The following is a 22,553-nucleotide window of genomic DNA, read 5'->3' on the forward strand; positions in this document are numbered from 1 at the left end:
GAGCTTAATGAAGAAAGTGCTCAAATGGAGTAGTAAACAAATAAATACCTTTATTAATAATAGCTTAAGTATTCTCTTATGGTACTCAATATTGAAAAGTTAAAAATAGAATATATCAGTTGTGAAGAAGTCTATATAAAGTTCTTCTAATAAAGATTTTATCTCATTTTGAAATAATACAAGTTTCAGCATTTTAAGAAATCTGCTTGGGACGGTCAGTGAGGAGTAAGCAGTGGACTCGTCTGCACGATGGCTGCCATTTTGGAAAGGGTGGTTTAGGACCCTTGGAGACAGGGGACGTGTCCTGGCTGAAATGTTTCCCAAGAAATGAGTTTAGGGAGGAGGAGTTAGGGTTAGTTAATGCCCAGAGTAACAGAAAGGCTTCCTTTTATCTTTTTTCCCCTGCTTAGCATTTAGGGACAGGCAGTAACTGATGGGACCAGGAGCTGTAAACATGCTTAAGATAGCTCTTAAAGAAAAACTATGGTGTTCTATTTTCATCTCAGGAACTCATGTACTTTTCTATATCAATAGAGACAAGCCTACATTTTTAAAATTTTATATTTGCCTGGAATATCTTTGCGCATCCTCTCATTTCAAGCTTTTTGAATCATTTGTTTTAGATGCGTCTTTTTTATGCAGAATAGAGATTACTTTCAGTATGAAATCCAATCTGAAAATCTATTTCTTTTAATAGTTAAGTTTCGCCCATTTTTGCTTATGGCTATGAAAGATGTATTTGTTTCTGTTCTGTCAGTATTTTATGTTAGCTTTTCTTTTTGCTTATTTTAACATTGTAATTCTTGTGACTCTTGGGAAGGTTTATATTTTTGTACAAATATTTTATATAACTTCTGTATTATATAAAAGTATAATTATAATTACTTCATGCAAAGTCTACTTTTATATAGTAACCCAATTACTACCATCCTTGATAAAATGAGCTTATGTTCTCTCCTTTCTCTGTGTACTCTGCCTCCTTCAACTTTAGTATTATCTTTTTTATTGTCTCCGTTGTCACTTCCACCACTTATTTGTCAATATCAAATAACATTCTTTTGTCCTCACCTATTTTCTGCCTCCTATCTTCTCTTCTATTTTTATTATGTTTTAAAAACATATTATGAAAACGTTTCCTATATTCAGAAAAAAAAAAAACCAAAACATTGTAAATGACTTGGTCTTTTTGCCTGGCTGTCCAGAGGATTATTTCTTTACCTTAAAATTCCCATAGGTTTATTAGATTATGAATCTGTGTTGGTTGTTCTAATATGTGATATGCTTTTAGAATATGTAGATACAAGTCTTCCTTTTTTTGGGAATGTTTTATTACTGATCACTAAAACTACTTCCTCTGTTTTATTTTCCCTTCTGGAGGATTCCAATTATGTATATGTTGGATATCCTTTGACTTTTACATCTGTTATATAAACTTTATCTTTTATCATTATTATTGTCTTTCTAAATCTTTGAAATTTTTTTCCTTATTTTGATCTCACTTTATTAGCTTTTTTCCTTTTTATCTTTAATATTCCTTTTTGGGTTTCCTGCAGTTTCTATTTTCACCATTAAAAAAATTCATTTCTCTAATTTGTGGTTTTTTGTATTTCTTTCCTAAGTTCTGCCAGCATGTATTTTACTCTCCCCTGGGTGTTTGGTCTCCTCTGCTCTGTTTTTACATTTTTATTTTGGAGTCTCCCATTAAGGAGATAATTGTTTTATTATTTTTTTAAAAATATCAGAGTAAAGTTTATGATTATAAATTTCATCTACTCTATATTTTTCTGAATGTTTTTCTCTTAATCTGCTGCTAAGTTTTTTTTTTTGAGGAAGATTAGCCCTGAGCTAACATCTGCTGCCAGTCCTCCTCTTTTTATGGAGGAAGCCTGGCCCTGAGCTAACATCTGTGCCCGTCTTCCTCTACTTCATATGTGGGATGCCTACCACAGCATGGCTTGCCAAGCAGTGCTATGTCTGCACCTGGGATCTGAACCAGCAAACCCCAGGCTGCTGAAGTGGAACATGTGAACCTAACCACTGTGCCACCAGGCAGGACCCCTGTTGCTAAGTTTTGATGCTTGAAAATTTTTTTTTATAACATTGTGCTAATTATGTTTTACATGACTTATTGGGTTAGATTTTACACCTATTTATGGGATGTTTTGTCAGGCGTGGGAGTAGGGCAAGATGAAATTCTAGGCTTTGCAACTCAAGATTCTTCCTTGCCGCCTTAGAGACATTTTGCTTCAATGTGGTGTCTCTGTGCTAGGCAGCCATGCCTCTGTTTCCTGTCGGAACCTGGGCACACAATTTTAGCTCTGTTAAATCTCAGCCATCTCAGAGCCACACCCTCTTTAATCTTTCACTTAGTGGATCCCTTTCATTGTAAATGTATTTGTACTTACACTTTGTGGAATTGCTGCCAGCTTGGGTCCCTTCAACCCTTCCCAGGCTGTTCTTTGTGGCTTCCAAGACAGCTTATTTTGGGTCTCTGCTAGATCTCAGCTGTTTGAGGCGGCATTAATAATAGTGGTAAATTCGTAGTGTTCTTGGTATGCAAGTCATGAAAAAAAACCCCATTTTTTTTATAGTTTAGTTGCTTAGTACAGTTTCCAGGAAGAGAAATCTGAACCAAACTGTCACTTTGCTTGTACCAAAAATCTGTATTCTCATATTTTAAACATTTTTATTTCTATTATATAATTCTTTCATTGCACGAGTCATATATGACTAAGTGATTATTTCAAGATTTAATGTAGAGAAGATCTCATCAAGATGGCAGCATAGGCAGACTCTGAACTCACCTTTTCCCACGAACACAACCAGGTTACAACTATTTTTGGAAAAATTGCCCTGGAGAGAAAACTGAAAACTGGATAAACAGAACCCTCACAACAAGGGACAGTCTTGACTGAGGTGGAAGAGGCAGAAATTCCTTCTGGAGAGAAAAAAATGCCACCTTTGTGAGACCCAGAGATTCACAGCTGGCCAGGCAGGAGCCATCCTAAGGTATGCAGCCCTCCCTGGAGAATTGGGGACCTTAGCAGGGGCACATTACCATTATAAGCATCCTTCAGACTCAGCACAACTGAAATGAGTGTCCTACTATCTGGCTTTGGTGGCTATTAACTGCAATGGGGGATACCCCAAGAAAAGCTGTCAGAGAAAGCCAAAAAAACCTAGCTCTTAAAGGGCCCATGCACAAATTCACCCATCCCAGAGAGCAACCTAAAATCACCAGAAAGAAGGCTGTACAGTCCTTTGGTGAAAAGAGATTCACCTGGTAGGCTCTGGGTGCATCTTGGTGAGAGGTGAGACCTGTCCAGAGACTGAGACATAGGTGGCAGCCAATGTTATGACCTAGTACAGGTGTGCTGACACAGATGTTGGCAGATGCCACTGAAGCTCTTTCCCTGGTCTGTTAGCCCAGGGGTCTGCAACACCCACTAGAGTGCAGATTTAATTCAGTTCAGCCAGGAGCAGGCAGCCCTGTAGGGACAAGCCCCACCCAACGGCAAGCTCTCAGGCTACTTGCCAGCCTGCATAGACTGGGTGCCTTGATCCTCTATAGGGAGATGAGTGTGTCCCCCTCTGTGGGGCAGGGCCTGTGTGAGAACCAGGTGAACTGTAGGGGGTGTTGGTAGGGAGGTAAGGGCCTCCACAGTGGGGTGACTGGATACACTCCAGGGGGTTGGGAAGTGTGCATGCACCAGGACTGTGTTGACAGTGTGAGTGGACCTGAGGGGGGGGGGGTGGGGCTTATCAGTGGCAGAAGACCTGTGCTTCGCAAGCAGCCACAAAGAGTATCAGGCCCACCTACCAAAGCCTGAAACAATTGGGTGCTCCCATGCCTAGGGCCAGCCCCACTCAGCTGCAATCCTAAGAGAGCTGACAGCAGCTTTACCGGCCTGAGGCCTACAGCAACTGTAAGCCCCTGAGCCTAGCAACCAGCTACACAAAGGTACCTGCCCAATTAACAGGAAAACTGCAGTAGGAGTGTGCTATTAGACTTTGTAGCCAACAGTGCTGGGGCTCCCCAAACCCAATTTACAAATAGCGGGCCAGGGAAGGAAAGGCTAGACTCCCTGGCTACCTATATTAAGAGTAACCCTGCCACAGCAGAAGGACACAAGAAGCCCACACAGGGGTCACTCCTAGATTATTTGGATTGGTGACAAGAGGAAAGCACACTGCTGGACCTCAAAAGGCATCTCTTATATAAGGCCACTTCTCCAAGATCAGGAGACACAGCTGACTCACCTAATACACAGAAATAAGAAGAAAGGGACATAATGAGGAGGCAAGGGAATACATTCCTAGCAAGGGAACAGGACAAAATCCCAGAAAAAGAACTAAATGAGACAGAAATAAGCAATCTACCTGACAAAGAATTCAAACAAAAACTCATAAGGATTCTCACTGATATTGGGAGAAGACTGGATGAACACAGAACGTCAACAAAGAACAGGAAAATATAAAAAAGAACCAATCAGAAATGAAGAATACAATACTGAAAATGAAAAATTCACTAGAGGGACTCAATAGCAGAGCAGATGATACAGAAGAATGGATCAGCGACTGGACGAAAGACTAGAGGAAATCTCCCAAGCTGAACAGATAAAAGAAAAAAGAATGAGAACAGTCTAAGGGAACTCTGGGACAATATCAGGCGCAATAACATTTGTATTATAGGTGTCCCAGAAGGAGAAGAGACAAAGGGGCAGAAAATCTATTTGAAGAAATAATAGCTGAAAACTCTCCTAATCTAAGGAAGGAAATAGACATCTAAGTACAGGAAGCACAGAGAGCACCAAACAAGATAAGCCCAAAGAGGCCAACACAAATATCCAAAAATTGAAGAGAGAATCCTAAAAATGGCAAGAGAAGGCAACAAGCAACATACAAAGGAAAGCCCATAAAGCTGTTGGTGGACTTCTCAGCTGAAACTCTACAGGCTAGAAGAGAGTGGCATGACATATTTAAAGTGCTGAAAGGAAAAAACTTACACCCAAGAATACTCTATCCAGCAAGGTTACCATTCAGAATGGAAGGAGAACTAAAGAGCTTCCCAGACAAGTGAAAATTAAAGGAGTTTATCACCAAGAAACCAGTTCTACAAGAAATGCTGAAGGGCCTTATTTAAGTAGGAAAGCAATGACCACAAATAGGGATGAAAATATTATCAAAAAACAAACAAAGAAACAGGCAATAAAATCACTGGTAGGAGCAAAAATATAGTAAAGTTAGTAGATCAACCACCTATGAAGACAATATGAAGGTAAAAGACAAAAGTACTAAAATTACCTATTTCAATGATAAGAGGGTAATGGATAGACACACACAAAACAAGAGATTAGATATCATTTCAAAAACATAAAATGTGGGAGGATGGGAGTAAAAAAGTAGAGCTTTTAACAAGAGGTCAAGCTAAAGAGACTATGAACTCAATATAGATTGCTATATGTGTAGGTTATTATATATAAACCTCATGGTAATCACAAACCGGAAACCTATAACAAATGCACAAATAATTAAGAGAAAGGAACTCAAACATGATACTAAAGAAAGACATCCCACTGTCACCACTCATTTAACATAGTATTGGAAGTCCTAGCCAGAGCAATCAGGCAAGAAAAAGAAATAAAAGGGATCCAAATGGGAAAAGAAGCAGTGAAATTGTCACTATTAGTAGATAACATGATTTTATATTAAAAAAACCCTAAAGAATCCACTAAAAAACTTTTAGAAATAATAAATGAATACAGTCAAGTCGCAGGATACAAAATCAACATACAAAAATCAGTTGCATTTCTATACACTAACAATAAAGTAACAAAAAGAGAAATTAAGAATACAATCCCATTTACAATTGCAACAAAAAGAATAAAATACCTAGGAATAAACTTAACCAAAGAGGTGAAAGATCTGTACACCAAAAACTATAAAACATTGTTGAAAGAAATTGAAGACACAAAGAAATGGAAAGATAGTCCATGCTCTTGGATTGAAAGAATTGACATAGTTAAAATGTTCATACTTCCTAAAGCAATCTATAGATTCAACACAATCCCTATCAAAGTTCCAACAACATTTTTCACAGATATAGAACAAAGAATCCTAAAATTTACATGGAACAACAAAAGATCCTGAACAGCTAAAGGAATTCTGAGAAAAAGATCAAAGTTGGAGGTATCACACTCCCTGATTTCAAAATATACTACAAAGCTATATTAACCATAACAGCATGATACTGGCACAAAAACAGACACACAGGTCAATGGAACAGAATCGAGAGCCCAGAAGTAAACCCACGCATTTATGGACAGCTAATTTTTGACAAGGGAGCCAAGAGCATACAATGGAGAAAAGAGATTCTCTTCAATAAAAGGTCTTGGGAAAACTGGATAACCACATGCAAAAGAATGAAAGCAGACCATTATCTTACACCATGCACAAAAATCAACTCAAAACGGATTGAAGACTTGAATGTAAGACATGAAACTTCAAGAGGAAAACATAGGCAGTATGCTCTTTGACATCGGTCTTAGCAACTTATTTTCAGGTACCATGTCTGACGGGGCATGGGAAGCAAAAAAAAAAAGTGAACAAATGGGACTGCATCAAACTGAAAAGCTTCTGAACAGCAAAGGAAACCATCAACAAAACGAAAAGACAACCTAACAATTGCGAGAATATATTTGCAAACCATATATCAGATAAGGCGTTAATATCCAAAATATTCAAAGAACACATACATCTCAAAAACAAAAAAACAAACAACCCAACTAAAAAATGGGCAAAAGACCTGAACAGACATTTCTCCAAAGAAGATATACAGATGGCCAACAGGCCCATGAAAAGATGCTCAACATCATTAACTATCAGGGAAATGCAACTCAAAACTACAATGAGATATCACCTCACTCCAGTCAGAATGGTTATAATTAACAAGACAGGAAACAACAAGTGTTGGAGAAGATGTGGGGAGAAGGGAACCTCATACACTGCTGGTATTTAGAAGTGTCCTCATACACTGCAAACTGGTGCAGCCACTATGGAAAGCAGTATGGAGATTCTTCAGAAAATTAAGGATAGATCTACCATACGATCTAGCTATTCCACTGATGGGTATTTATCCAAAGAACTTGAAAACACAAATGCATAAAGATACAGGCACCCCTATGTTCACTGCAGCATTATACACAATAGCCAAGACTTGGAAGCAACCTAGGTGCCCAGCACGGGATGAACGGATAAAGAAGAAGCGGTATATATACACAATGGAATACTACTCAGCCATAAGAAATGATGAAATCCGTCCATTTGTGACAACATGGATGGACCTTGAGGGTATTATGCTAAGTGAAATAAGTCAGAGGGAGAACGTCAAATACCATATGATCTCACTCATAAGTAGAAGATAAAACAACGACAAACAAACACATAGCATTGGAGATTGGATTGGTGGTTACCATAGAGGAAGGGATTAGGGGGGAGGGCAAAAGGGGAGATTAGGCTCACGTGTGGTGATGGATTATAATTAGTCCTTGGGTGGTGAATGATGTAATCTACACAAAATTCAAAATATATTACAATGTACACTTGAAAGTTGTATAATATTATAATCCGATGTTACTGCAATAAAAAATTAAAAAAATAATATAAAATATTTCATCTCACACACACAAAAAAAAGAAAATGAGAGGAAAGCCAATAATATGGAAGCCGATACAAATCTGATCCTAACATTTCAGCTACCCCAGGAAGAACTATATAGTCAGGTACTGGAATATTGGGACTCTGAAATCACATTTTTACTTCAAGCTTAAAACAGAAGAGTGACATGCTAAAGAATATAACAAACAATGCTCTACTGGGAGATTCCTATTTGATTTGTGACAATGTTGTTATAATAAAATAAAAGTTTTTCATATCAAAAAAAGATTTAATGTAAGCAAAACAGAAGAATAAAGGGAATAAAAGTCTTCCTTATTCCTCCTCCCATCTCTTAAGAATTAACCATTTTTCATGGGTTGGTATATATCCTTCTAGATATTTCTCTATGTTTGTATATAAACTTAATAGTATATATTCTGAAATTCATAGCTTTAATCTTGCCCTTTGTTAATACGCAGGTTTTCTCTGTTTTCAGTTCCCTTATCCCATCCTAACATTAACTTGTCCTTATTTTATTGCTACAGAACTTGCTGATAAATTGTTTTAAGAATTATTCATCTTGAAATACAGCAATTCCCTCTGTATTCAAGGACAAAATATTCAACAAAAGCTGAACATTATAATAGTAGTGATTTTTACATTTCTTCTACCTGAGGTTTCATTTGAACTCTTCTGTTTTCCAAAATCTGCAAGCAAGAACGGAAGTTATGCTCCCTTTCTCATCTCCATTTATTTATTTCCATTTTCTTTTTTAATTCTAGAAGATTCTAAGATCCTGTCTTGCAAACACATGACAAGATCTCTTTCTGGGAAGATTGTTCTGGAGCAATACTCTTTTTTTTTTTTCCAAGTGTCTTTTTTTCCCTCTGATGTGCTATTACCTTCTTTTTAAGTTGTGAGAATGATTTTAATTTAAATATTTGAATTCGCATTTCTGGGGTAAGCTTTATGAAATTTTTTTATTAGGCCCTTTAATGTTTAAACAATTTCTTCTTCTGATCATAACCATGAAAAAGTTTGCCTTATGATGTATCATTTTTCCTCCTTAGTAGTCGCATATAGTCATCTATGAAATAAGATCAAAGGAAATTTTTATTTTTGGCAGTCGATGTCTTCATGCTGAGTCCCTAAATTAGACTCACTACACGTTCATTTTCTTGTGCCAAATAAAGAAGGACGGACATCACTCTAGCCACTATGTTAGTCATCCACTTGAAAGCTTGGTCCTTGACAATCTATCATTTGGACAAAATAGTCATTTGGCACAGTTTAGATTTTTAGAGTTTATTCATCCACAAGGATATGAATAGCTGCATAAAGGAAACTCTACACAAATGGAATTGCTTAGAAAAAACAAAGAATGGAAGGAAAAGAAAATCTAAAAATTATTGCACTTAGATATGAGATGCAGACACTTCTAAAAGTGTCGTTTACTTCAGAAAGATTTTGTAGTTTCCATGTTATTGGCTGGACTGTGGGGATGCATGAACCCTCCTGAAATAGCAAGCAGTAATTTTGCATGATGCGTCACATATGCGTTTTTCTGGAGAAAAAGATCTTTAGTTTTAATAAGATCTCAAAAATATAAATGAATGAAAAAGTTTAAATATTACTAAGGATACTAATAGTTCACTACATCTCTATTGTTTCTTTGTGTTGTGGTCATTTGTTGTTCCTGCCCGGCATCCATTTCCTCTGCTTTGGTAACTCCACCTCTGTGTTTCTTTCAGGAACTCTCTGTTCGGGTGGAGCACAGGGCTCAGGTGTGGTTGATCAGCTTATTCTACTCTCTTGACCACATGATTTGGTTCAGGAGTGGGAGAATGACTCACTATGGGCCTGTGAAATTTAGGTCTGAGAATTTGCTGGAACTATGGGGAAAGAAGGGCTTTGTTTTCAGTGGAGCGGCTGAACAGAAGGAATCTAAATCTGGGTCTGGCAGGAGCCTCTGTGTGGTGAGGGCTTTCCTGAAGGTGAAGCGAGGTGAAATCCAGTTGAGCCAAGAGATGCAGGGGAACAGTCATGGTACTTTTTTGAGCCCCTGAGTCCAGCAGTGTCTAATGCAGTCTCCTTCTGTACTTTTCCAGTTATCTGAACCAATAAACACCCCTCCCCGAATCTTTCATTTGTTTGTTTACTTAAATGAGTTTGAGGTGGGATTTTGTCACTTGAGTGACAGAGTCCTGACTGACATCTCTACTCTGTGTGTATATATGTTTTTTTAATGTGTGGGAACAGCTACTATACAATTTGGTGAGCATAGCAATATGCCAAGAGTTGTTTAAGGAATGTAATGAACCATTTTGCATATTTGAGACTGTTGACACGAAATACTTTTTAAGAGCTAAGAAGACAAATGATTTTCTAACATGTATCATACCTTATGCTTTGTTCTTGGCCTACCAGGTTTTGCTCATGAAAAATTGCCTTTCTGCCAAAAATGGTTCTCATGTTCACTGAGCTTCATCTTATATTTTAACTCGGCAGCCTGGATGCCCCCACTGTAGCCCGGCACCCAAAGAGGAGAGTAAAAGAATCAAGCCACACTGGAGGGCACCCAACTGTGGCCTCAGGATTTTTCTTATTTCTTTCATTTGGCAATAAGTAAGAAAGAGTGCTTGTTCTATTTAACTCAGTGAAGTTACGAAAGAGAACAAAGAATCATTTTGAAAAATATGCTCATAGTGCTAGCGAAGTGGGTTCTCTTATCTAAGATGAAGTCACAACAAAGACGGAAAAATTCTTACACATCTTCAAGTACTTCTTCAGTTTCTGAAAAAATCAATACCATACTCACTCTAATGTTTGTATAAAATATTGACTGTAGCTACATTCCTTTGAGTCCTTATGAAAAAATGCCCATCTTAATTGTCAGATGAGTTCTAATTGTTTCCCCTCCCCTCCCACAGAAAGAGTAATGAAAGGACAGCTGAAAACAGAACTATATAGTTATTTTATAACTGGCACTAACAAATTTCGCCAATTACAGAGTCCATTCTGTAAGCAATGAATGTGTGGCTCCCAATTAATCTACTGCACCTCCAGGCAAGGTCTAAATCAGCTGGATACAGCTAAAGCAATTTGCACACAGCTAACAGCAAATTGGAAAATAAGTGTTCCACGCTGCTGCCTATCTTTGCAAGCCAAAGACACAATCAGTATTCTGGCAGCAGCCCTCTGTCATGTTATTTGCAGCTATCAATTTTAATTATAACAATTATTGATTAGTTAGGAAAGTGAATAATCTGAAGCTCAAATAAATGACTCTGCTGCTTTGGGTTTCCTTCCCGCCTCTCAAGAGGAGGTGTTGCTCTGAGTCCCACTTAAAGATTCTACCTGGACGTCTAGAGGGTACTCTCCTTATTTCTCTCTCCTCTCCCACCATATATATGGTCTTAGTTTTGCAATTTGGCTTAAAGACTGCTCTGACCTGAAATAAAGCTTGGTCAGCATCTTACTTCAGAGATCAGAGAATTTAGAGACTATTATAGAAAGGTACTTCGCTTTTGAAGATTTGGAATGCATTCAACTATTTTTGTTCAGTTGGGTGAAGAAGTGAGAAAAGAAATTCAGTAAGAAGAAAGGAAGATGTAAGTATAAAAAAGAAAAGAAAATGGTCACTATATCATCAGACTGAGCAAGCAACACAGTGTGACGTCGTGAAAAAAAAGTGGAATTTGGAGATAAAGGCAAGAGAGAGTCTTTGCCTTAAGATGATTGCCACACTTACTAACTGTGTGATCTTGTGGAAATCAAATAACCTTGCTGAACCTTTATCTCCTAATCTGTAAAATAAGGGGGAGGATAACACAGGAAAATAACACCTTCCTCATTAGGTAGTTTTATTTTTTAGGTAAAGAGGGTTGGGAGTAGGGAGGCAATTAAATGATGCACTCGATTAGAAAGAGTTCTGCACGATGGTTATAAATGTTAGGTTGAGCTCTCCCCAAGTTCTATCATATTTGTTGAATTAAGCATGTTCTCCTCTGACTCAATTTTCTCCTGTCAGATTCTACATGAAGGAAGCCCCAGAGAGGTAGGCAGCTATAGAGATGATAGATATGAACATAAATAAATTAATCTCTCAGTTTATAAAATAACGCACGCTAGCAAATTTGGCTATAAAGTGAATTTCTGCAAAGCAAATCCTATATCCCTATTGATGCCTATTATAAAATCAGATTTATATCCATGGAAAAGAATTTCCCAAGATACTAAGTCAAAAATTGTTACAGGACAGCAGCAGTTACTTTGAAGTGTGTTCAGAATTTTAACATAATTGGCAGGATTTTCCCAATTCTGGGATTTATCTGGAACCTATCTTTGCAGAAAAGGTTGGTTAATAACTAAGCAGGATCAACAACTCTTGTAACTCCCCTTCTCCTTTGGTCTAGATGTTTGCAAAATCCGTGGACCTGAGTTATAATGACGTGTGCTAATAGATGGTATCATTTAGCATGCAAAGTAGTACACTTCCCTAAATTTCAGGGAAGATAATAGAAAGTCGATAAATTCTGTGCTTTATCACTTTCTTAATCTAAAAATTTAGCATATTGTGCTCATTAATAACAGGCCAGATAGAGCTGGACACTCCCAGTGTGGCCCATTAGGTGATCCAGTCTGAATGCTACAACCACAGTCCAAGGGACTGATGGTCTCTGAGGTTCCAGAGCGAGACAAAATCCAAGAACTAAAGCGAGATCAGAGCCTTGTTATTCTCAGCAGTTCGTACAGAGGAGCAGTTAAACCTGAAATAACTCATGGTTAATCTCCACTTGCTTCTTGCAGAAAGAATCATACATGTGGAGAAGCATGCATGGTAGGATGCAAACCTCATGGAGAAAACAGTCTAACAGTCAAATAGTGAAGATCAATTTTTTTCTATAGATTTCATAGAAATGACTTCAAATTTTGTGTGGGTACAGTGTCCTTTATTTTTCTCTCTAATTTAAGGGAAGGCAGTGCTTGCTTAGTTAGCTTGCTCTGTATCAAAGAATACGATTTTTAAAAAATATGATTATATAATTACCAGAAAGTCTGTCACAATATTTCAAGGGAATCTATTACTTTAGTAAACATTTAAGTTAAACTCCAGAGTGAAAAAGATCTGCACAGTGACACGAAGAGGAATTTTTAGTCATTCCAGAATTATTTTTTTCAAGCATATTAGACACTTTTGGAGTATCAGATTCTTTTCTAAAGGACCCCATTGTACTTTTGCTTTTGAATCTTTGCTTTCCCATATACTATAGAACTCACAGTACTGTATTTCAATATTTGGTACTTAAAATGCTTTGCTGATTTACCACATTTTAATCAACTGAAATTCTTTTTTTTAAGTATATATATATTTTAAAGAATTTATTTTTCCTTCTTATCCCCAAAGACCCCAGTACACAGTTGTATATTTTTAGTTGTGGGTCCTTCTAGTTGTGGCATGTGGGATGCCGCCTCAACATGGCCTGACGAGCGGTGCCATGTCCGCGCCCGGGATCCGAACAGGTGAAACCCTGGGCCGCTGAATCGGAGAGCAGGAACTTAACCCCTCGGCCACGGGGCCAGCCCTGAAATTCTTTCTTTGAATAGAATGAGCATAAAAATTTCCTTATTTGATAAAAAGTTACTTAGCAAGGGCTGTACTTGGATCAGGAATATCCTTGGGTTATAGCTACATTTAAGACGACTTTCACCTTTGAAGACGGGGTGATTTGATGGAATCATCAAAAAGTATCTATGTTATAACTCAAAGTATGAGACAGGCCAGCCTGCATAGGAGAAGCAGCATGAGATTTGGTATCAGAAACACTCTGATTAGATCCTGAATCTGCGCCCTCTGATTCTGTATCTGTGGGAAAATTATTCAACCTAATGGGCATCAATTCTCTCATCTATAAGATGAGGATAACAAAAGAAATCCATATCAAAGAGAATAAGATAACGAATTGCAAAGTGTATAATAGTTGCTCAGTAATTATTATTTTCTCTTTTCCATTCCTTTTCTTATCTCAAAATAACATCAAGAGGTGCATGAAGGAACCAGGATCCCTCAATTGCTAAATCAAGTATATTTACAAATTTCTGACTTCTCTCTACTCCACATCAGTCAAGAAATAAATAGAAAGTTGAGCTGGGATAATTTCATTATTTAAAAAGTAAAAATCTCTATTGCAGGGGACTCTTTAACCAAACCTTTGAACACCTTTGAAATCCTAAGCTTTTGTCTACATAGTTTCAGCAACATTTTACAGAATCGCAGAATCTTAATGCTAGAAGAGATTTTAAGTATCTCTGGTTTAGTTGCCCACCTACGGTTCTAATCCCCTTTACCTTACAGTGTGGTCCTCTCTGAACCAAAGCAGAGAACAGACTGCTGGTGGGGGTTGGGGAGGTGGGTCACTGAACTGGAATTTCTTCTGTGGAGCAGATCGGTGGGCCACAACATAGGTGACCTTATTAAATATGTTTCTTCTGGAATAAGCCCAATCTACAAGCCTTTGGGGTCCCTTGGTAAGTTAAGGAAGTGTTCCCCCATGTGTCCGATGTGTCCTGTGTAGTTACTTCTACACTTGCTCCAGGGAACCAGGCTGGCTGCTCAGGCTCATGTGCCCAAGGGGCCTTCCTGCCCAGGCCTTCTCTCCTCCTTGGCCTATCTAGAATCTAGACCATTTGCTGTCTTTGCCTTTCTGTCTTTCGTTGTTCTAGACAGCCTGATGAATTTGATATACCAATTTATAAAGTGTTCATGATCATCTCCTTTCTTGGGGTTATTTTCATCCTAAAGGTGACTTCCAAAACTCCCAGTGGTGTCATCAGCAGGAATGAAATGGGGCTATCTGGGCCTTGGCCAACCTCATGGTGGAGATATCTTGGGACAATGAGGCATTGGGAGGGCCCCCCTTGGAATCATACAATATATTTACCTTCTGCCTGTTAGTAAGATCAGTGTGTAGAAGTGTTCATGCACACCAGAAACAGAATGTCTCTTTCAACTTACAGAATTACTTAACACGATTGAAATGCTTTAGCATAAGATTGAAATAACCCAGTAAAGGCTGAGTCCTATCACATTAACTTCTAAATGCCTCAGCTGTTCAAGGTTTCTAAAAAGAAAAAGCCAGTCTGACTGTTCCTGTTTAAATCTGGCACCTTTTTAAGTGGCTGCAAACAGGTAGGGAAGGCCTGCTGGGTGAACCTCTCTGACAGAGGGAGCTGGGAATTGTCATCCCTATCAACACAAAGTTTGCTTTTTTGAGAAGCAAATACCCGAGTAGCGCGAAGGGGGTTCATTTAGAAATACCAATCACTGCTATAGATCTGTGTGCAGAAGAGTTCAAGCCGATGCCGTGAGAATTAGGAGGGCAAATGATTCGGTAAAGCGGATTCCCCCACAGACTGTGTTGTTCCCTGTGCCAGTACCCCAACTCGGGCCTTTAGGGGTCTGTTCTGCTCAGCATTGACCAGAAAATGTGAAGAGAAATCCAGAAATAGCTAATTCAATCTTTTCTTGGTTCTACCAGATGCTATGATTGTCTATGTAATGCTTATCCAGATTGAAAAAAAATACTAAAAAATATACGTATTTGTTGTATTTTCTTTATGTGGCGTCAAGTGCTTATTTCACTCGATGTGCCAATCAGCTGCCTCATTTGGTAAGTATGTTGTGCATCAATTCCAGTCCCCAACTCTGTCCTTTTTTTTTTTAAAGATTGGCACCTGAGCTAACAACTGTTGCCAAGCTTTTCTTTTTTTTTCCTGCTTTTCCCCCCAAATACCTCCAGTACATAGTTGTATATTTTAGTTGTGGGTCATTCTAGTTGTGACTTGTGGGACGCCGCCTCAGCATGGCCTAACGAGTGGTGCCATGTCGACGCCCAGGATCCAAACTGGTGAAACACTGGGCCGCCAAAGTGGAGGGTGTGAACTTAACCACTTGGCAACAGTGCCAGCCCCCCCAGCTCCATCCTTAATAATTACGCTTACTTGACTTTAGACACTCCTAATCACTAACCATTGTTTTGACCACTATGTGAAAGACTCTAGTAAGACAACGGAGGTTAGTTTTCCTCCTCTCTTTACCCTCATCATTACTCACTCTTTTCTTTAAGAAAGAGGATCCTTTTCTTTTTGCCACATTTGCCCTTTCTTGTTCTCTTGCCCCTCTCTCTCTGACCTCCTTGGGGCCCTTCCTCTCTCTTGAGCCATATTGCAAACTCTATCTTCTTCTTCTTCTTCTTTTTTTTTGGTGAGGAAGATTGGCCCTGAGCGAACATCCATTGCCAATCTTTCTCTTTTTGCTTGAGGAAGATTGTCCCTGAGCTAACATCTGTGCCCATCTTCCTCTATTTTTTGTATGTTGGACACTGCCACAGCGTGGCTTGATGAGCAGCATGTAGGTCCATGCCGGGATCCAAACCTGCGAACCCTGGGCAGCCAAAGTGGAGCACACGAGCTTAACCACTACACCTCCAGGCTGGCCCCCAACTCTGTCTTCTTTAATGCTGCCTTCCCTTCTCACATAAATATGATCAGCTCAAGCTTCTATTATCCTAAAAAGAACCTCAATTGCTCAACCATTTTACCCACTGTGGCCTAATGCTGTGTCCCTCCTCTTCCCCATCAAACTTCTTGAGCTTTCTATGGCCCTTGCCCCTTCTTCCTCACCAGATACTCAATTCTTAACATTTTGAAATCTGGTGTATTTCCTCACCCTTCTACTGAGAGTGCTTCCTTGACTGGAGCCAGGTGGTTGACAGATTAAGTGCCACTTCCCTGAAGCGTATGTCCTTGACCATCTGCCACACCTTCAACTACTCTCTCCTCCCTTGGCTTCTGAGCCCTGGTCCAAGTATAATTCTCATCTTTGTTTTTTGAACTCTTCTATCTCCATTGTGGCTCTTCTCACTCCTTTTGCCCTCAAACAATAGATCCTTCCTTAGGCCACATCTCTTTTTTGTCTTTCCTCCAGGTTTCTTCCAGCCTCAGGGCTTCAACTGCTCTTGTCTGTATTACCACTTCCAAACTTGTATTTCTATTAGTGACCCTTCTCCTGTATTTCTACCTACCTTCTAATGATATCCAGCTATCTCCATCTGGATGTCTTTTTTAGTCTTAAACTTAATAAATGAGAAACCAACCCTCTTTCCTCTCACTAAATCAGCTTCTTTTCCTGGGCTCCCTGTGTCTTTCTAAGGTGCCACCTACCACACATACTCAAACCTTGGAGTTTTATTAACGCCTCCTAAATGCTCAGGAATTTGTTACTTCTACTCTGCAATTTCTCTTGTATATATCTTTTACTTTCTCATCATCTCCATAGTTCAGGTTCTCATTTCTTCTTGTTTTTACTAAAATAGCTTCCTGAAATGTGTCTCTGCTTCCTAGTTCTCTCACCCCAGGGCACTCTATATACTACAGTAGAAATATAATACAATATATTTCTCTATATGCTACAGTAGAAATCCTCCTATTTGAAATCATCAAGGGTTGGTAGCTTGTGGGTTAATAAAAAGAACATCAATTACAACAGAGACTCATGAGTGATGATAGGCACATACCTTAAACATTTTCTTTTAACTTAAGGCATATAAAGGTGCATTAATTTAACACTTTCTGGCTCATTGACTCATGTTCTGCATTATCTTTTTTGCATGAGCATCTCAACTGCATGGTTTCTTTGCTTTTGTTTTTTTCAAGTGGAACGGGAACTAAAAGAAATTTTTGAAGCAATCTGAGAACAAAATCCTCCTAAATTTTTATGTATCCCATCAATCATTTACAATTTTTTCATCCACACCTAATCTGATGAATTTTAAAAAAAACCTCTTTCAGAGAAAGTACAAATCTCTTTTTTCTGCCACTTTTATTTTATCAGTTTATTTTAAATAGTAAATAAATTATATAATCATAATGACAAAGACAGTTTGTATGAACAGGTGTAGGAGCAAACATAACCTACTCTTGGTAAATATACAATGCAGCTAATGGGAGCACAGGCGCTCAGGTAGTCTGTCTAGGAAGGAGCCATTAGTGATGAGATGAGCCTTCTGTGTGTGGCGGCCAAGAAGCAGGGCTGGGAAAGAGCAGCTGGTCTGGGGGTTTGGCTATTTGGGGGTCAGTTAACAGAATGTCTACTATGTTGTCAAATTACCTGGAGTGAGATATCTTTGACTCTGAAATCCTAAAGAACCCCACTAATAGTCTGTAAAGCACTCATGGGAACCATACTTTGAGGTGGGGAGAGTGTTGGTGGAGTAATTCTCTATCCTCTGGCCAATAACTTCTGCCTTGGCAGAGATGGCTACTAGTCTGACATCCAGCTGTAGGGCTTTTTCAAAAAAATTTTAACAGAGACTTTACCAAAAAATTCACATATGCAACCATAACCAAAAGAAAAAAAAAATCCAAATGAAGACATTTATACACATCTGATTTTAATATAGAATATCCATAGCAACATATTACTCATTGTTTAAAGTTCAGTAACTTAGAGGCCAATTTGCCCATAAAACAATTGGGTAATGTTCAGATTTAGATTATAGGAATCTTGTTCATATATAAAATATTGTGACCTTGAGCCTTTCAATCTACCATGAATTAATGCCTACTTTGGGAATTGATGTCATATTCCCTAACTAGAATCACTCCTGGAGAGCAAAAATAATTTAGTGAGAAAAAAAAGTCATAAAAGAAATCAAGTGTACTAATCCATGGATTAAAATATAATTTAGAAAAGTCTTTCTAACTTAGAGTTCATCTGTGAAAGGATTTTACTGAGTCTCGTCCTCTATGAGTCCTGGCCCTGCCAAAACCCACAATCCCTTCCCTTTGACATTTAAAAATTTATCACCAAGCCCAAGGCCAGCCCCACACCATCTTGAGATTCTTGAAAAAGTGTTCTCCTTCCAAAATTGAGCCCACTCATTTAGTTTCCAGAGGTTCATTGACTATTGCATAATGAGAGGTTCAGATTTCATTGACATGCAGAAAGCGGACTCTGTGAATTCTTGTAGCCCTTAGACCAGGCCTGGAAAAGCTGGCTTGGGCCTGTCCCTTGGACCTGTGTCAGTGTGCTGTCACCAGGACTTCGGAAACATTTTACAATGCAGCCCTGAACTCTGGTGCACGGATGACTGGTTTTTCGGAAAGGAAAGGAGGCTGGCACCACTATGTAAGCAGAGGAAGTTGACATGATCTCATTCATGGGCCTTTCTTCTGTTTGTGTCAGGGGATTCTGCGTCTGCAAAAGAGCAAGCCTTTCTTTCGGCTACACATGGTTGTCTGCTTAATTTTCCTCATTCTTAACCTTTGCCTCCTCGTTGGAATGAAGTGTGAAATACTGCCGAGACTCTGCATTCTTCACAATATCTTCCTCACAATAGTCAGGAGGAGCAGGATTAAAGACGTTTGGACACTCAGAAAATAACTCCCGTGTGTAGGACCAGATCTCAACAGCCACCTACCAACGGGAAGAGGTTACACATAAAAATGAGTTCGGAGAAAAATGTTGTTTTCTGTCTTATACAACGTACGTGGTAGCGACCTAGTTAAATGTTGTCTAGTTTAAATTAATGATAAAAATATCATGTAAATAATGAAACTCCCCAAAGCAAAACTTTCATTAAATAGTACTAATTGCCTTTGAATCAGTCCTTCTCTTTAAAACTGTTTCCATCCAAGCAGCACATTAATTATTGAATAATATTTAAATCCTTGTGAAGTAATAATTTAATTTGCTACATTTTATAGTGATGCTTTAATTTCCTATTCTTTTAGTTGCTGTACAAGTTGTAGAATTATGAATAATTCTATAGATAAGATTATTTTGAGAAATGTAGAGATAAGACTTTGACTATTTGTAGCCAGCAATTAAATACACGTTCCGTTATGCTACTCACAAGATACTTAAGAAGGCCTTTATCGTGGTCTCAGCTGTGATGAGAAAACGTTTTATTTTTCCTGGTTTACCTCAAAGGAGAATGAGATAGCTCTATTTCTAAATGTCTGGTGCTAATATCAGCTGGTAGACACTGATTTTATTCATATATTCTGTTACTGAACTTCTTATGTTTCATTTCCAAGGGAGGAAAAAGAAGGAAACCATATTCTATACATATAAGCATTTGAGAACATGGGGGATGCCATCTGATGATCTATATATTAGAACCACAACTCAATGAAATGTCATACATATGTCCTTCTTCCCTTCTCTATTCTCTTCTTATTGCACCGTCATGTAGGAACCAAAGAGGACAAAATCATCGTGGAACTCATTTTCCAGTCTAGGCTGCATGGCTTTGGCAGCTTAAGTTCTCTTGGAACCTCCATAACACTCTGAGCCCCCCAGAGATCTTTCAGGAAATAACCCACTCAGGGCCCCTTTCTTCTTTCTTCACATGCTGTCTTAAAGGGACTGCTAACTTCCTCTTAGAGATCTGTTTTCAATCTTTTGTTCCTTTTACTATTTGTTCATTATAACAACATACTAGCATTTTGGAAGACAAAATAGAGGAAAAACTCATCTCCTTTAATAAAATCCCAAGACAACTGGTATTGTTTATCTGTTGTCATCCAGTCTCTTTTACATGAATTTTTTTACATAGTTTTCAATCACGGTATATGTTTTAGGTCTAATTTTTTTTACAAGTAACACAGAAGCATCGTTGCGTGTTCCTACACAGTCTTCATATTATGATTTAAAATAGCCGTATAATAGTTCATGAAGTGGATGGTTCATCATTTAAGAATTCCTCCCATGTTTTTAAAAATACATTTATTTTCTTTCACAAGTATAAGTAACACTACAATAATCATATTAATTCATGCCACTTTCTCTTTATTTTTTAAAACGACCTTAGATTAGAGACCCAGAAATGGGTACACTGGGTCAATGGCTGTGAACATTCTGTAGCTCTTGTCACACATGCCAAATTGCTCTCCAAAAGAGGGGTGCCAACTTGTGCAGCAGCAATTAGGGAGGAAAATTCCAGTTTCAGTGCAGTCTAACTCATATTCTTTATGTCTGCTCCATGCTGCAGCCTCAGGAAAGAACCAGAAAGATAGTACCGGTCTGTTCTATGCTCTACGAAGGAAAGAATATTGGTTGCAGGAAGCAGCCTTTGATTACTAGAAGAGAAAATTGACATCTTTCTCTGATAAGGCAAATTGGAGACCACATTGTGCCTAGATGTTATACTGTTTGAATTCTTAGTCTTTGTTTTGTTTCCAGTGCTTATTCACATTTTATAGGTATGTGTTATTTTATTCTTAAAGATATTTTGATACAGTCATATTTTATAGAGAAGCTATTCAAGTGTGGAAGCATGTGTCAGACTGCAACTCAGCTAATTATATCATTCCCTGCTTGAAAACCCCTCTGGACTCCATTGCTCACAAAATAAATGCTGAATTCTTTACCCTGGCATTTCAAGGCCTTCATTCCCTGGCCCCAAACTTCCTTCCACCCTTATCTCTTACTACAAGGTCTCTACAAACCAGTCAGCCTGTGATACTTGCTCTTCCCCAAATGCTCTTCACTGTCCTTGCTCGTTCTCTGTCCTGCTCCCATCGCGGCTTTGTCTTCCTGGGGAAATTATACTTGGACTTGAAGGTGTTTATAGTCATGCCCTCCCACAGTCTTCCCCAATTCCTGGCATGCTTCTCCTCCCAAGTGCCCATAATTTCTTCCAACTGTGGACCATGGTCCAACTTTTGTTGTTGTTGCTTTTAAAAACTTATTTTCAGCCAATGATTTGCTTTACTTATTTAGCTACAGTTTTGCAAATTTTTCCCCAGCTATCTTGAGGTATAATTGACATAAAAATTGTATGTATTTAAGGTGTATGAGGTGATGATTTGATATTCACATACTTAGTGAAATGATTACCACAATCAAGGTAAATAACACATCCAGCACCTCACGTAGTCACCTGGATCGTGGTAAAAGTTTTGCTTCTCTCTTAAAGCATTTAGCACATTCTATCTCAAAGTTAGATTGTCAAATGCCGTTAAGTTGTAATGTTTTGGAGACCGGAAAACTTCTTATTCATTTAATTGTTCACCATATTTATCAATGTGTCTTATATATAGTAGATACATAGTATTACACATAGTATTAATAAATATTTGTTTAATTAAAGTACATAAGTTGAGCTTAAGAGACCCTAATTAGTGTCATCATCTACCATTTAGTAGCAGCAATTGGCATACAGACGTGAAATCTGAAGGGGAAGTAACTAAACATCTATGCTCATATGGTAACTGATGTGAATAATCCTGGTTTTTTCTTTCCTTTTTTCTTTTTTTTTTGTGAGGAAGATTAGCCCTGAGCTAACACCTGTGCCAGTCTTCTTCTACTTTGTATGTGGGAAGCCTCCACAGCATGACTGATGAGTGTTGTAGGTCTGTACCAGGATCTGAACTTGCAAACCTGGGCCACAGAAGCAGAGCGTGCAGAACTTTAATCACTCGGCCACGGGGCCAGGCCCTGATGCGAATAATTCTGATTCTGAGGTGTTTTGATATCTTTAAGTGCCTTCTGAATCATCAAAGATAAAATGATGCTGTTAGACATTTTCAGGTTGAAAAGTAACCAACATATATTCAAGTTACTTCAATTAGGGTATTTAGTATAAGTATTCATAAGAAAATAAAGAATGATTAGAATAACCTCATTTACCACATATCCAGGGCTCCTGAAGAACCAGAATTTTCAGCTCCGCTGGCCTGGATTCCTTGTCTCGTCAGCACAATCCTCTGCTGCTCCAGAGTTTGGCTATTGCGGGAACTCAGCTTCTGTTCGTCTTTCCTGCCCCTGCTCTCATCAAGCCTGACTTTGTCATTCAAGTGGAAGATTTGACTGGCCAGCCAATTCCAACCTA

Source organism: Equus przewalskii, chromosome 13, assembly GCF_037783145.1.
Source record: "Equus przewalskii isolate Varuska chromosome 13, EquPr2, whole genome shotgun sequence".
Classification (NCBI taxonomy): Eukaryota; Metazoa; Chordata; class Mammalia; order Perissodactyla; family Equidae; genus Equus; species Equus przewalskii.